At 45.3% G+C, this 15,015-nt stretch overlaps 2 protein-coding genes and 1 long non-coding RNA gene across 4 annotated transcripts in view; 2 read left to right on the forward strand and 1 right to left on the reverse strand.

The window, feature by feature from the left end:
* Nucleotides 1–3,447, forward strand: part of LOC140422534 (uncharacterized) — a 43,431-nt gene extending 39,984 nt beyond the window's left edge. Inside the window, exon 2 of the transcript XR_011947507.1 lies at nt 3,126–3,447. The gene's annotated coding sequence lies outside the window, so the exon portion shown is untranslated. The remainder of the gene's footprint in view (nt 1–3,125) is intronic.
* LOC140418067 (uncharacterized) overlaps nt 1–15,015 on the forward strand; it is a 169,685-nt gene that overhangs the window by 91,752 nt on the left and 62,918 nt on the right. The window lies entirely within an intron of this gene.
* The window catches only part of LOC140422549 (uncharacterized), a 29,674-nt gene continuing 18,411 nt past the window's right edge, over nt 3,753–15,015 (reverse strand). For both annotated transcript variants that reach the window (XR_011947515.1, XR_011947516.1), the window contains exon 3: nt 3,753–6,596. This is a non-coding gene — a long non-coding RNA (uncharacterized lncRNA). The remainder of the gene's footprint in view (nt 6,597–15,015) is intronic.

The raw sequence follows: 15,015 nt of genomic DNA on the forward strand, positions 1-15,015 counted from the left end.
TTCCAAACTTTTCCATCAGGCAGAAGATACAAAAGTCTGAGAACATGCACTGACATATTCAAAAACAGCTTCTTCTCCGCTGCTGCCAGACTCCTGAATGACCCTCTTATGGACTGAACTGATCTCTCCACACATCTTCCCTACTGAGTAGCACTACACTCTGCATGCTTCACCCGATGTCTATGTATTTACATTGTGTATTTATCATATGTCCTATGTTTTTCATGTATGGAATGACCTGCCCGGACTGTACACAGAACAATACCTCGGTACACGTGACAATAAATCTAAATCAAATCAAATCAAATAGTGGTCAAGAGCAAGAGCCCCGATGAATTTTCGATTCTATTGTAAACCTTACAACCAAATTATTGCCCCATTATGACATAAGTCAACTCAGCACAGACAAGAAATTGAAGTTGGGACTTTGTTTGGTTTTAGGATTACTGGACAATATCTTCTGGGGCAGAGTTGCTCAATCTTGTTGTCCTTGCAGTAGTAGAGATACTTACCATGGAGCCACGTAGCAAGTGCAAGTCTATTTGCAATCAGAGGAAGTATTCAACAATTGAAAAGGAGACTTTGAGCTTGGTGCTGGCTTTGCAACATTTTAACATTTATGTTACCAGCAGTTCATCTGAAACAAGTACATACTGATCATTATCCATTGATGTTCTTGGAGAAATTCAAGAATAAAAATGCCAGACTGTTTCAATGGAGTTTGTTGTTCCAGCCGTTTAATTTAAAACTTCTCTATGTGGCAGGACGAGAAAACGTGACAGCCGATGCTTTGTCATGAATGTGATAAGAGAAGCAGGTTCGATGGTGGAAGACAAAGAACTAAAATGGACTGTATTATTGTAAATGTTAACCTGTTTTGACGTTTTAAAAATGTATGTTTATTGTGAAGTGCTGGAAATGGGCAAGTGAAAAGGTGAAAAATGAAACATCTTTGAAGTTGATGGGTTATTTTCTTCTCTGGGGGGAGGTGTCATGCGAGTGTCCCTTTAAGAAAGGTTTTTATCTTATATAGAATTTACAGTGCAGGAGGCCATTCAGCCCATCAAGTCTGCACTGGCCCTTACAAAGAGCACCCTACTCAAGCCCACGTATCTACCCTAACCCCGTAACCCCCACTTAACCTTTTTGGACACTTAGGGCAATTTAGCACAGCCGATCCACCTAACCCGCACATCTTTGGACTGTGGGAGGAAACCGGAGCACCCGGAGGAAACCCACGCACACACGGGGAGAACAGACAGTGACCCAGCGGGGAATCGAACCTGGGACCCTGGAGCTGTGAAGTAACTGTGCTAACCACTATGCTACTGTGCGGCCCCCACGGCTTCAGTGATGTTATTTTGTGGATGACGCTGGGCTGTAGCCGTGAGGGGTTTTGGTTTCAGTTTCACTTGGGACTCAGAAAGTGAAAAGAAGTTTTGCCTGTTTCTTTCTGTTTTCATTTTTAAAATCTTTTCCACGAAAAAAAAAAACATTAGTTGGGGATACATGCTTTGGTAACTTAAAAGACATAGTTTGCTTTCCGGAAGGAGTTTGAATCTGCTGGTTGAGACTGTTTCAGAATCTTAGCGAAAGAACCAGCCCCGTTCAAGTGAGAATACAGTGTGCTGGGTCACGCCCTTGAATAGGGGTTTGGTTTATTGGATTTTGTTATTGAATTGGAACAGTTAAAGGGGGAATTCATTAAGTGTTATACACAGATTACTGTAGCTGTGTGGGGTATTTATGTTTGTAATTGATATTCTCCCCGTCTCTGCGTGGGTTTCACCCCCACAGCCCAAAGATGTGCAGGTTAGGTGGATTCGCCATACTAAATTGCCTCTTAAATGAGAAAAAAATGCATTGGGTACTCTAAATTAATTTTCAAAAATGTTATTAATTGATAAAAATTCTTGCTGTGTTTATATATACATATATATATATATACATATATATATATATACATATATATATATATACATATATATATATATACATATATATATATATACATATATACATATATACATATATACATATATATATATATATATATATATATATATATATATACATATATATATATATATATATATATATATATATATATAAAATATATATGTTAACTATATTTTTATAATAAACCTTGTTTTGGTAAAAGCGCCGAGGAAGTCTGATAAATCACGCCTGAAGTGAAGACTCTTGTGCTCACCCTAGCCAAATTCAACATAAAAGTTATAGGTCAGGTGAACCCCATAATACACTTTGGCTCAAAACAATAGAAAGAGCTATACAGTCCCACAACCAATGGAGCAGATCTAAGCTGCCACTGTCATTTGAGCTGCACAGGTGCCAGGCAATGACCATCTCCATCATGAGAGAATTTTAACAACCTCCCCTCGACCGTCAATGGCATTACCATTGCTGAGTCCCCCACTATCAATGTCCTGGGGGTTACCATTGACCAGAAACTAAACTGGACTAGCTACTAGCTCCTGTGGCTACAGGAATAGGTCAGAGGCTGGGAATGCTGCAGAGAGTAACTCACCTCCTGAAATGAAAATCGCTTGTCACAAGTAGGCTTCAATGAAGTTCCTGTGAAAAGCCCCTAGTCGCCACATTCTGGCGCCTGTTCAGGGAGGCTGGTACGGGAATCGAACCGTGCTGCTGGCCTGCCTTGGTCTGCTTTAAAAGCCAGCGATTTAGCCCAGTGTGCTAAACCTGACTCCCCAAAGCATCTATCCTGACGTACCAGTGACGTAGAATTCACGGTGCTCATTCAGAAGAAAAGATCGAGTAGATGTTACCCCAGGCGGGGACAGAACAGATCTGGAAAATAACGGAATAAATTGCATGAGGGATTGGAGAGAAAGTACTCCTCCCCCTCAAGGTGTGGGCTGTAAGATTCCTGGGGGACTCCCTGCTTCGGGTTTTTTATTTGCTAATTAGTGAACATTAAATTAAATTCTATGACTGGCTGTGGATTTATTTTGAATTTGATTGTTACACTTCTCCTGTTTTTATTCCTGTTGTGATTACGCTCTGGGTAAGGATGGTTGACAGGTGACAGGGTGGGAAATTGTGGTTTGGGTCTTCACTGACCAAATGTTTTATTGATCCGAAAGGTGTAAAAGGGACCAAACTCCAGCAGAAATCGAGCAGAGCTGAGAACAGACGACTTGCTGTGTGGGAACAGGGAGATAAACAGCTCCCAGAGGACAGAGAAAACGAGAGTGCCTGGAATCCTAGACAACACCTGGGTGTCAAGGCCACCATGTTTTCACTGCTTGGCATGGGAATGCTGACTCCCTGTACCGGGGACGGAGCGTGGGGAAGACAATTGTTTGAGAGTTTGATGTGGCTTGGGCGGGTACAGATGGTTCAATGACATTAGCATGTGTCAGCTCTTATTTATACTGAATAAAATTTAGCCACTGTCACCAATAATATCACTGTGAATCATTTCAGAGTTTTGGAAAAGGGGAGAAAAGATTCATTGACTCCATAAACCCCATTTTCTAACATCGCTGTGTCAAAAATATAATCTCATCTCCCCCTCTGGCTCCTTTGCCTATTACCTTAGAGGGGCTCACTTTCTGTCAACCCCTCTCACCCACTTTCCCTAAAGTGAATTAATGTAATCACAAAAAGACCAGAAAAATCAACTTGGAACACCGGTTCTTCGTGGTGTACATTTTCAATTTGGTAAATTGTGAGAAAAATATGTGAATCAGGGAGGAATAGTCCAGTCGTTCAGTGAACAATCATTACAAATATTTATTAAACTTGAGGAAAAAAACACACAAGAAGAACTATCATACACTGATGCTAAATACACTCAGTATTATATGAAGTTGTCCCTTGGTTCTGAACTTCCTAGGTTTCCTGAACTTTGAGACTTCCCTTTTTTGCCCAACCAACATTCAAAGTTATGTAGCTAAATGCAGCAAATAGTTACCACACACAGGTTATTTGTCAAGTTTGGGAAAACCGTCTTCAATTTCAGAGAAGGCAAAATCTGCTACTTCTTTTCGGGAGATTGTTTCGGCAGCTATATGTAGCTGTGAGTGTAGCTGTGTCCCTTTCCCCAGTCATTGTGCTCTGGATTCTTTCCCTTTGATATTATCCGCTCTGTGCTAGAGTCAGCTTTTACCATACAAGTGTCAATTTCCATGCCTATCCATTTTAAAGATACCTCTTCTATAGCCCATTGTTTTCCTGTAGTCACACAGTAAACATTTGGCTTTTCTCACTGATATGCTAAGTCACATCTTCAGTCACCCTGATGAACTCCCTGTTTTATTTGATCCCAATTTCAATTTTTAAATCTCGACTTTTCCCAGTTCTTAACATTACTGATAAAAGTTTATTAGAATATGGTAAAAAAAAACAGAAAATGTCTTGTGAATCAAAGACAACCTGTGTAAAAGGATGTTCACAATGTTCTGGACCCAAATGGTTTACCTTTAATTCATCTGTAGCCTGTTCCCTGCCCTCTTTGTGGAAACCTCCGCTCAGTCCACAAGCAGGACCCTGACCTTCCGCTTGCTGCCATTAGAATTCACCACCTTGCTCTCAGGCTCACATTTCTGTCCTCGGCCTGCTGCAATGTTCCGGAGAAGCCCAACACAAGCTGGACCAACAGCCCCTCGTCTTCCCATGAGGCACTTTACAGCCTTCTGGACTCAACATTGAGTTCAACAACTTCACACCCTGAACTCTCTCCTCCATTTTGATTTTTTTTTTTGCCGAGTGCCAGTCTGCATCTTGTTTTCATGTTTTTTTGCTTCCAGACAGAGCTGTCCTTTATTCTGCCATTAACACTTACTCTGGACCAATGCTTTGACTCTTTACCACAACCATTACCTCTCCCTTTGCCTTTTGTTCCAGGACATTTTTGTCATTTAATCTCACCCGCCCTCTAACCAATCCCTGACTTTCTCTTTTGTTCTACCTGACCCTCTCCCTTTCTCACCAGCATCAAACCCATCACATTTCTCCCTCTCTTTAGTTTTGAAGTAGAGTTACTTCGGACATGAAACATTATCTCAGTTTCTCTCTCCATAGATGCTGCCAGACCTGCAGCGTTTTTCCAGTTCTTTCTGTATCTATTTTAGATCTGCCTGTAGTTGGGGAAAAACACTATTTACTATCCAAGATAAAATACATGTCCTGCATCAGCTTCTGTGGATCATTTCAGTGGAAATGTTCTCTCCCAGGCTCAAAGAGCATCAGTCCACTGGAAACACACTGGAAACAGACCTCTGCATTCACCTGAGGAAGGAGCAGCGCCCCGAAAGCTAGTGACATCGAAACAAGCCTGTTGGACTTTAACCTGGTGTTGTAAGACTTCGTACTGGAAACAAAGTTGTGAGACCGGCCAGTCCAGCAGAAAGAAACCCTCCGACCCTCCCACTTCACCAAGTGTCAGAATAAACATGGTTCAGTCCTGGATGTGATTAACAGCAGCAATAACAGCAGAATCTAACCCCTGTAATCCCCCGTGAACTTGCTGGTGTCTTAGCAGGATGGATGAATCAATGAATCCCTTCCCACACACAGAACAGGTGAAAGGCCTCTCCCCAGTGTGAACTCGCTGATGTCTCCTTAGGTGGGATGACTGAGTGAATCCCTTCCCACACGAGGTACAAGTGAACGGCCTCTCCCCGGTGTGAATTCGCTGATGTACCCGCAGTGCGGATGACGTTCTAAACCTCTTTGTGCAGTGGGAGCAGCTGAATGATCTCTCCCCGGTGTGAACTCGCTGGTGTTTCCGCAGGTTGGATGATGTTATAAACCTCTTTGTGCAGTGAGAGCAGCTGAACGGTCTCTCCTCAGTGTGAGTGCGCTGGTGGTCCATCAGTTCCCGGGAGCTTTTGAAGCCATTCCCACAGTCAGGGCATTTAAAGGGTCTCTCATTGGTGTGAGTGACATTGTGTCTCAGGAGGTTGGATAACTGAGCGAATCCTCTCCCACACTCAGTGCAGGTGAAAGGTCTCTCCCCAGTGTGAACTCGCTGGTGTGTCCACAGCTTAGGTAACTGAGCAAATCCCTTCCCACACGTGGAACAGGTGAACGGTCTGTCCCTGGTGTGAACTCGCTGGTGTGTCTGCAGTTGGGATGAATTGCCGAATCCGCTCCCACACAAAGAGCAGATGAACGGTTTCTCCCCAGTGTGACTGCGTCGATGAATCTCAAGCTGAGATGGGGCACTGAATCCCTTCCCACAGTCCCCACATTTCCACGGTTTCTCCATGGTTTGGGTGTCCTTGTCCAGGTCCGACAATCAGTTGAAGTCTTGCCCACACAAAGAACATGTGTACAGTCTCTCCCTGCTGTGGTGATGTTATTTTCAAGATGTGTAACTGGTTAAAGCTCTTGCCACAGTCAGTTCACTGGAACACTCTCACTCAACTGTGTGTGGCTTGGTGTTTTTGCAGTCACACTGGTGTTTAAACCTTCTGAAGCCGACCGAACAGAGAATCATTTCTCCTTCTAGATTTAAAGGCCAATAATATTCTGGTCCCGATGAATTGAGCGACACTGTCAGACACTGATGTGATACTTGTGTGTGCAAATCCTCACCCTCCGATAATCTGTAAAAGGAGTTTACAAATCTCACTGTCAGTACAAGGTAGAAATGGAGAACAGACAATTCTAATTTCTATGGATCATTCTTTCCTCTCTCATTCTCCAAAAGCTGTAAATCTCCGTCCCACACACTCTCCCTCTGCTGTATCTAATATTCACCCTCCCAATTCTCCTGAAGGTGCTGATTCAGGCTGATTGACAGATCCCTGCTCACTGCTTCCTGTCCTGGACACAGAGACCTGCAAATCTTCATGCAGCTGCCAGCCTAATGGAAATACATTTAAATCGGTGGACTAAAGATGATTTGATTGTTCCAGTTGGTTAAGATACAGGGGGTTGTGATTGATCATGATCTTGAACCTGTTGCTAATGAGGGGAGTCCCGAGGCAGAGATGATCAATAATTTCTAAATGAAATTGGATGGGCTGCAGGGTTCGAGAATGGGACCCATTCGAGACTGACAGAATTGCTCGACAGAGAGTCGGCATCGACTCGGGTTGCAGAATGGGCTCCTTCTGTGCTGTAATGAATCTATGGCTGGAAACATACAAAGTAACTCCTGTACTATAAAGCAAAACTAGAAATATTAATAAACATTTTATTCAGATTACAGAATATTCAGACTACTATTCTGACTGCAGAAGGGAGATAAATCACTTGGTTGCATGGTGGACCGAAAACAACCTCTCCCTAACTATCAGATAGACCAAGGAACTGATCACCGACTTCAGGAAGCGTAGCACGACTCCCCTACAACATTTGCTCCCCCCACCCCCGTTTGCCCGCCCACTCCATTTGCTCCCCCCCCCCCCCCCGCCTGCCTCAATGGCTCCGAAGTGGAGATGGTCGATAGCTCTAAGTTCCTGGAGGTCACCAACAGTCTGTCCTGGTCCACTCATGTTGATGCAACAGTCAAGAAAGCCCAACAATGTCTCTACTTCCTCCGAAAGCTAAAGAAAATTGGCATGTCTGCATCGACTCTCAGAAACTTCTACAGATGTGCCATAGAGTGCATCCTATCCGGCTGTATCACAGCCTGGTATGGCAACTGCTCGGTCCAAGATCACAAGAAACTGCAGAGTGTGGTGAACTCAGCCCAACGCATCACACAAGCTTGCCACCCCCACATTGATTCTGTCTAAACCTCCTCAGGAAGGCAGACAGCATGATCAGAGACCCCCTCCCACCCAGGCTTTGCCTTCTACCAGACCCTTCCAGCAAGCAGAAGATACAGAAGTCTGAAGACTCGCACACACAGACATGGGAACAGCTTCCTCCCCACAGCTACTCGACTCCTCAACGACTCTCCCTCAGACTGATCTGTTTCCTGTGAGAACACTATTCATGACGCCCTAGGCTGCTCTTGCTCATGTATTTGTTTTATTTGGCCCCATGTTCCGCACTGTAACCAATCACTGTTTGTCGATGTACCACTGTACTCTTTTTTTGTCTACCATATACGTACTGTGTACATTCCCTTGGCCGCAAAAAATACTTTTCACTGTACTTCGGTACATGTGACAATAAATCAAATCAAATGAAATTACAGAACCATGTTTGACATTAATTTACTGTCCCCTTAAATGTCAGCCATCTCCTGGGGAAAGCAGCCCTTTAATTGTGAACATTAGGAAAGAGACCATCCTTTTAGCCAGACAAATAAATGTGTCAAGCTGAGGGAGCAAAGGATGTCAATGTCTTTCAGAGAGAGAGAGACCTGGGCCAAGCTTTCCAGAGCCTGCACCCTCCCTGGATTCATTTCCAGGGGCTGATTTAGCACACTGGGCTAAATCGCTGGCTTTTAAAGCAGGCCAGCAGCACGGTTCAATTCTCGTACCAGCCTCCCCGAACAGGCGCCGGAATGTGGCGACTAGGGGCTTTTCACAGTAACTTCATTGAAGCCTACTTGTGACAATAAGCAAATTTCATTTCATTTCCTTTTCCCTCAGTTGCTGCAAGTGACCAATTGAAGGTCAGAATGAGAAAAGAAATGGAAAGGGGGAGAAAAGAAAGTGTTTTACTGACAGATGTTGAAGACAGGAGGAGGTTTCAGTCTCTGTGACGCTCAAATCGTCATTCACACAAAGCCCGCCCTCCGATTGGCTGGAGGACCAGAGTCCTTCCGGTCGTCCAATTCTGCCCATTGGTCAACACTTCAACAGGAAGGTCAGGAGGAGGGCGCTCCCCTGCACATGCGCAGTCTCCCCTCTTCCTTGGACATGCGCATCCCGGCTTCTGGCCTGGCACACGAATACGCATGCGCCGTTTCCAGTGTTTGGAGCATGCCCATTGGGATTGATGGCCCTGCTGATTCTGAGGAGGCCTAGGGAAACCAAGGAGATGTCGGAGGAGTTGACAAAACTTTGTGGACCCGCAAACCCTCAGGAATAGTTGTCCGCTCCCTGGTTCGCAGGTGCGGGGCTTTTCGTTCCTGGGACCAGGCTCATATGAGGGGCCGCCATCTTGGGTGGGGGGGGGAAGAGGTGCTTTCGGATTGGCTGTCAGTCCTCCAGGCCCACCCCTCCATCCTATTGATTCGCAGTGGGATGCCCGAACAATCAATCACTATAGGCCCCACCTCTCATTCACTCGGATTGGCTGGAGGGCGAAGTGCCTCACTCATTCCTCCTGCCTCGCCCCTCCATCATATTGGTTCGCACTGGGGAGGGGAGCAAACTACCAGGCTAGGCCCCGCCCTCCATTCACTCTGACTGCTGGAGGACCAGGTGTCTGTCTCAGTCCTCCAGCCCCGCCCCCTGGTCCCATTGTTCCGGATGGGGGATTTGGGGGGGGGGGGGAACAATAAATCAGAGGTTCCACTTTTTGCTCAAATCAATGAGGATTCTGATCTCTGGGAAGAAAGGAAACCCTGGGAGAGGGGCCGGGAGGATTCACAAACACCCGCTGGAAGCCCCAAACTCCCCCAAATTAGACTCATTGATTTTATTGTCAGTCTGCAGACAGCAGCTGCAGAGCTGAACCCAGGGAGAGGAGAGGGAGAAAACTGGGAGTGGAGGAAAGAAATGTTGGGAGGGGTTTCGATTTCAGCCCAGGGAGGGTTTATTAATGAAACAGAACATTGTTCAAAAAACGAACAGAAATTTCTCTGAGGATCAAGTACAACCAGAGTAAAAGGATGCTCACAATGTTCGGGAGTCAAATGATTTGACTCAAATGATTTCCCTTCAGTTCCTCTGTACCCTGTTCCCGTGACGTTGTGCCTTGGATATGGAGTTGTGATCCCCAGGGGTATCGTTACCATCTGCCCTTCCCATCTTCCAATTGTTTGGAGGTCCATTGCCCAGTCAGGCTTCCAGCGCCTTCCTGTCTCTCTATTAGTGCGACGTCCATGGCAGTTTCTAATTTTGGGCGTAGGCAGCTAAATTCAGCCCTCAGCTCTGTCGCCTGGCTGTCATTGACAAGAGCTACAGACACAGAAAGGTGCCCGAGGCTCAAATGGGAAGTCAAAACTTGTGGATTAGGATCGCTGTAAAGATCAGTAACTTCTTAAATGGATGAATTAAAGGATCGAATGACAGGACTTCACATTTTATGACTTTTATTATAACAAAAATGATAAGCAATATTAACTAACCTCAAATTTTGTGGGAAATCTACATCTTAAACTATAAAATAGAACGTTGCCTTCCTAATCACTTGCTGTGCCTGCAAACTAACTTGTGATTCCTTTACAAGGACACCGAGATCCCGCTGTACCTCAGTTCTGCAATCTCTCCCCATTTAAATAAGATGCTATTTTATTTAATCCTTCCTGCCAAAGTGGACAAGTTCACATTTTCCCCCATTATGCTCCAATCATCACTTTTTTGTCCACTCACTTAACCCATTTGTAGTCCTTTGCAGATTCCTTTAGTCACTTCACAAATTACTGTACGACCTGTCTCGGTGTCTTCAGCAAATTTACCCGCCATACATTTAATCCCCTCATCCAATTCATTAATATAGATTGTAGGGTGGCGCAGTTTTTAGCACTGCTTCCTCACAGTGTCGAGGACCTGGGTTTGATCCCAACCCCAGGTCACTGCCCATGTGGAGTTTGCACATTCTTCCTGTATCTGTGTGGGTCACTCCCTCACAACCCAATGATGTGCAGAGTAGGTGAATTGGCTGTGCTAAACTGGCCCTTAATTAGAAAAAAATAATTGGGTACTCTAAATTTATTTAATTTTATAAAATATAGATTGTAAGTAATTGAGGGCCCAGCACTGATCCTTGTCACACTCCACTTGTCACATCTTACCAACCCAGAAATTACATATTAATACCTACTTTCTGCTTCCTGTTAGCCAACCAATCCTCTAGCCATGCTGATATTTTGCCTCCACACCATGAGCTCCTATTTTCTGCAGTATCCTTTGATGTGGCACCTTAGGAAATACCTTTTGAAAATCTAAATAAACCACATCTACAGGTTCCCCTTTAACACGGGTAGCATAGTGGTTAGCACAATTGCTTCACAGCTCCAGGGTCCCAGGTTTGATTCCCGGCTTGGGTCACTGTCTGCGCGGAGTCTGCACGTTCTCCCTGTGTGTGCGTGGGTTACCTCCGGGTGCTCCGGTTTCCTCCCACAGTCCAAAGATATGCGGGTCAGGTGGATTGGCCGTGCTAAATTGCCCTTGGTGTCCAAAATTGCCCTTAGTGTTGGGTGGAGTTACTGGGTTATGGGGATAGGGTGGAGGTGTGGACCTTGAGTAGGGTGCGCTTTCCAAGAGCCGGTGCAGACTCGATGGGCCGAATGGCCTCCTTCTGCACTGTAAATTCGAAAGAAAAATCAAATCAGCCCTCAGCTCCGTCGCCTGGCTGTCACTGACATGAGCAATAAAGAGACAGAAAGGGGCCCGAGGCTCAAATGGGAAGTCAAAACATGTGGATTAGGATCTCTGTAGAGGTCAGTAACTTCTAAAAAAAAAAATCACATTTCCAGTCAAAAGGATCACACGGCAGAACTTCAAGTTTTATGACTTTTACTGCAACAAACTAGAAGCAACATTGACAAATCAATCTTTTTGTAGGAAAACTACACATTAAATTATAAAATAGAACTGCCCTTCTACACAATCGAAAATCCCACTCCACAATTAGACTTTACTCAACCCCGGAGGTTGACACTTAACTCTCTCAGAACCAGTCCAAAGTGATAATTCATTCCGGAGGGTTTACTTCCCATTTCTTCTCCCCTTCTGGCAACATTTAACCCCAGAACTGTCTCTCAGTGTGAACAGTTGGCGAGCTACCAGAAAACCGAGAGTAGGCATCACCTACATCTTCTGGTTGGCAAGATGTAATGCGTGGTGTGTCACAGGGATCAGTGCTGGGGTCTCAACTATTTATATCTTATATCAATGACTTGAAGGATGGGACTGAAGGTCTGGTCGCTAAGTTTGCTGATGATGCAGGCAGAAAGGAAAAGGAGATGGTGTCGCGCTGATAATAAGGGACGGCATCAGTACATTAGTAAGGGAGGATCTCAGATCAGGAATACTAAATGTGGAATCTGTTTGGGTGGAGCGAAGAAACAGCATGGGGCAGGAACCATTGGTAAGAGATGTTTATAGGGCACCAGAGAGTAGTGGTAGTGTGGGGCATAGTATTAATCAGGCGATTAGAGAATCTTGAAGCATGGGTAAAACAGTCATCATAGAACATAGAAAAATACAGCACAGAACAGGCCCTTCAGCCCACGATGTTGTGCCGAACCTTTGTCCTAGATTAATCATAGATTATCATTGAATCTACAGTGCAGAAGGAGGCCACTCGGTCCACCGAGTCCGCACCGTTGGGTGACTTCAATCTGCATATGGATGGGTACCTAATGAGCACTGATACTGTGGAGGACAAATTTCTGGAATGTATTCGGGGCGGTTTTCTTCAGCAGTAAGTTGAGGAACCAACTAGAGAGCAGGCTGTTGTTTTTGCAGGTTGGATGAATGTCTGAATCCCTTCCCACACTGAGAGCAGGTGAATGGCTTCTCCCCAGTGTGAACTCGCTGGTGTCTCTGCAGGGTGGATGAATCACTGAATCTCTTCCCACGCTCAGAGCAGGTGAACGGCCTCTCTCCAGTGTGAATGCATCAATGAGCTTCCAGCACAAATGGAACTCTGTATCCATTCCCACAGTCCTCACGTTTCCACAGTTACGGGTCTCCTCATGTTTCTCCAAGTTAGACCTGCAGTTGAAGTCTAATCCACACACAGAACACGTGTACGGTCTATCCTTGCTGTGAATGGTGCAATGTGTTTTGAGGCGATGTAACCTCACCAATCTGCCTGCTGCAGCTGCATTGGCCATGACAGTATCGGTAGAAGTGACCATCGCACAGTCCTTGTGGAGACAAAGTCCCGTCTTCACATTGAGGTCACCCTCCATCGTGTTGTGTGGCACTATCCTCTACCATTACCACCAAGCCAGGGCATCAACCATGCTTCAATGAAGAGTGCAGGAGAGCCTGCCAGGAGCAACATAAGGCATACCGAAAAATGAGGTGTCAACCTGGTGAAGCTACAACACAGGATTACTTGTGTGCTAAACAGCATAAGCAGCAAGTAATAGACTCAGCTCAGATGTTCCACAACAAACGCATCAAATCTAAGCCCTGTAGTCCTGCCACATCCAGCCATGAATGGCAGCAGACAATTAAGCAACTCACTGGAGGAGGCTCCACAAATATCTCCATCCTCAATGATGGAGGAGCCCAGCACATATATGCAAAAGACAAGGTATATATGCATTTGCAACAATCTTCAGCCATAAATGCCAAGTGGATGATCCATCTCGGTCTCCTGGCATCACAAATGTCAGTCTTCAGCCAATACAATTCATACTTAGCACAAAGGACGATGGTTGTGATGGTTGGAGGTCAATCATCGCAGCTCCAGGACATCGCTGCAGGGGTTCCCCAGGGTAGTGTCCTAGGCCTAACCATCTTGAGCTGCTTCATCAATGACCTCCCTTCCATCATAAGGTCAGAAGTGGGGATGTTTGCGGATGACTGCACAATGTTCAGCACCATTCGCGACTCCTCAGATAATGAAGCAGTCCATGTCCAAATACAGGAAGACCTGCACAATCTCCAAGCTTGGGCTGTCAAGTGACAAGTTAAATTCGTGCCACACAGTGCCGCTCTTTGACATTCAACGGCATTACCATCGCTGAATCCCCCACAATCAACATCCTGGGGGTTACCATTGATCAGAGACTGAACTGGACCAGAGTGGTGTGGGAATGAGGGGTTCCTTTTCATGGGACACTGGCATCAGTTTTGGGACAGGGGGGACCTATATCGTTGGGATGGTCTCCACCTGAACCGAGCTGGGACCAGTGTTCTGGCGAAAAGAGTAAATAGGGTGGTCAATAGGACTTTAAACTAAAGATTGGGGGGGAAGGGAAAGTCAGGGAACCAAGAGGTGAAGTAAACAGTGGGGAGCGTAGCTGCTTAGGAATACAAAAAAACACGAACAGACAAAATTCAAGAGTGGTTACGATTGTCCCCATCCCACAAAATATGACACAGTTTATGGAAAGGCTCAGTAAACCAAGGTCCACCACACTAAGAAAACAAAAAGGGACGGTCAATAGAGAATTAAAGGTGCTATATTTAAATGCACGCAGTGTACGGAACAAGGTAGATGAGCTTGTGGCCCAGATTGTGACTGGCAGGTATGATGTGGAAGGCATCACAGAGACATGGTTGCAGGGGGTTCAGGACTGGCATTTAAACATCCAGGGATTCACAACCTATCGAAAAGACAGAGAGGTGGGCAGAGGGGGCGGGGTTGCCTTGTTAATTAGGAATGAAATTAAATCAATAGCACTAAACGACATAGGGTCAGATGATGTGGAGTCTGTGTGGGTAGAGTTGAGTAACCACAAAGGCAAAAAAACCAAATGGGAGTTATGTACAGGCCTCCTAACAGTGGTCAGGACCGGGGGCACAAAATGCACCACGAAATAGAAAGTGCATGTCAGAAAGGCAAGGTCACAGTGATCATTGGGAACTTCAATATGCAGGTGGACTGGGTAAATAATGCTGCCAGTGGACCCAAGGAAAGGGAATTCATTGAATGCTTACAGGAGGGCTTTTTGGAACAGCTTGTGATGGAGCCCATGAGGGAACAGGCCATTCTGGACTTAGTGTTATGTAATGAGCCAGACTTGATTAAAGATCTTAAAGTAAGGGAGCACTTAGGAGGCAGTGATCATAATATGGTCGAATTCAATCTCCAATTTGAAAGAAAGAAGGTAGAATCAGATGTAAAGGTGTTACAGTTAAATAAAGGTAACTACAGGGGCATGAGGGAGGAACTGACGAAAATCAACTGGGAGCAGAGCCTAGTGGGAAAGACAGTAGAACAGCAATGGCAGGAGTTTCTGGGAGTAATTGAGGACACGGTACAGAGGTTCAT

Source organism: Scyliorhinus torazame, chromosome 5 (assembly GCF_047496885.1).
Source record: "Scyliorhinus torazame isolate Kashiwa2021f chromosome 5, sScyTor2.1, whole genome shotgun sequence".
NCBI lineage: Eukaryota > Metazoa > Chordata > Chondrichthyes > Carcharhiniformes > Scyliorhinidae > Scyliorhinus > Scyliorhinus torazame.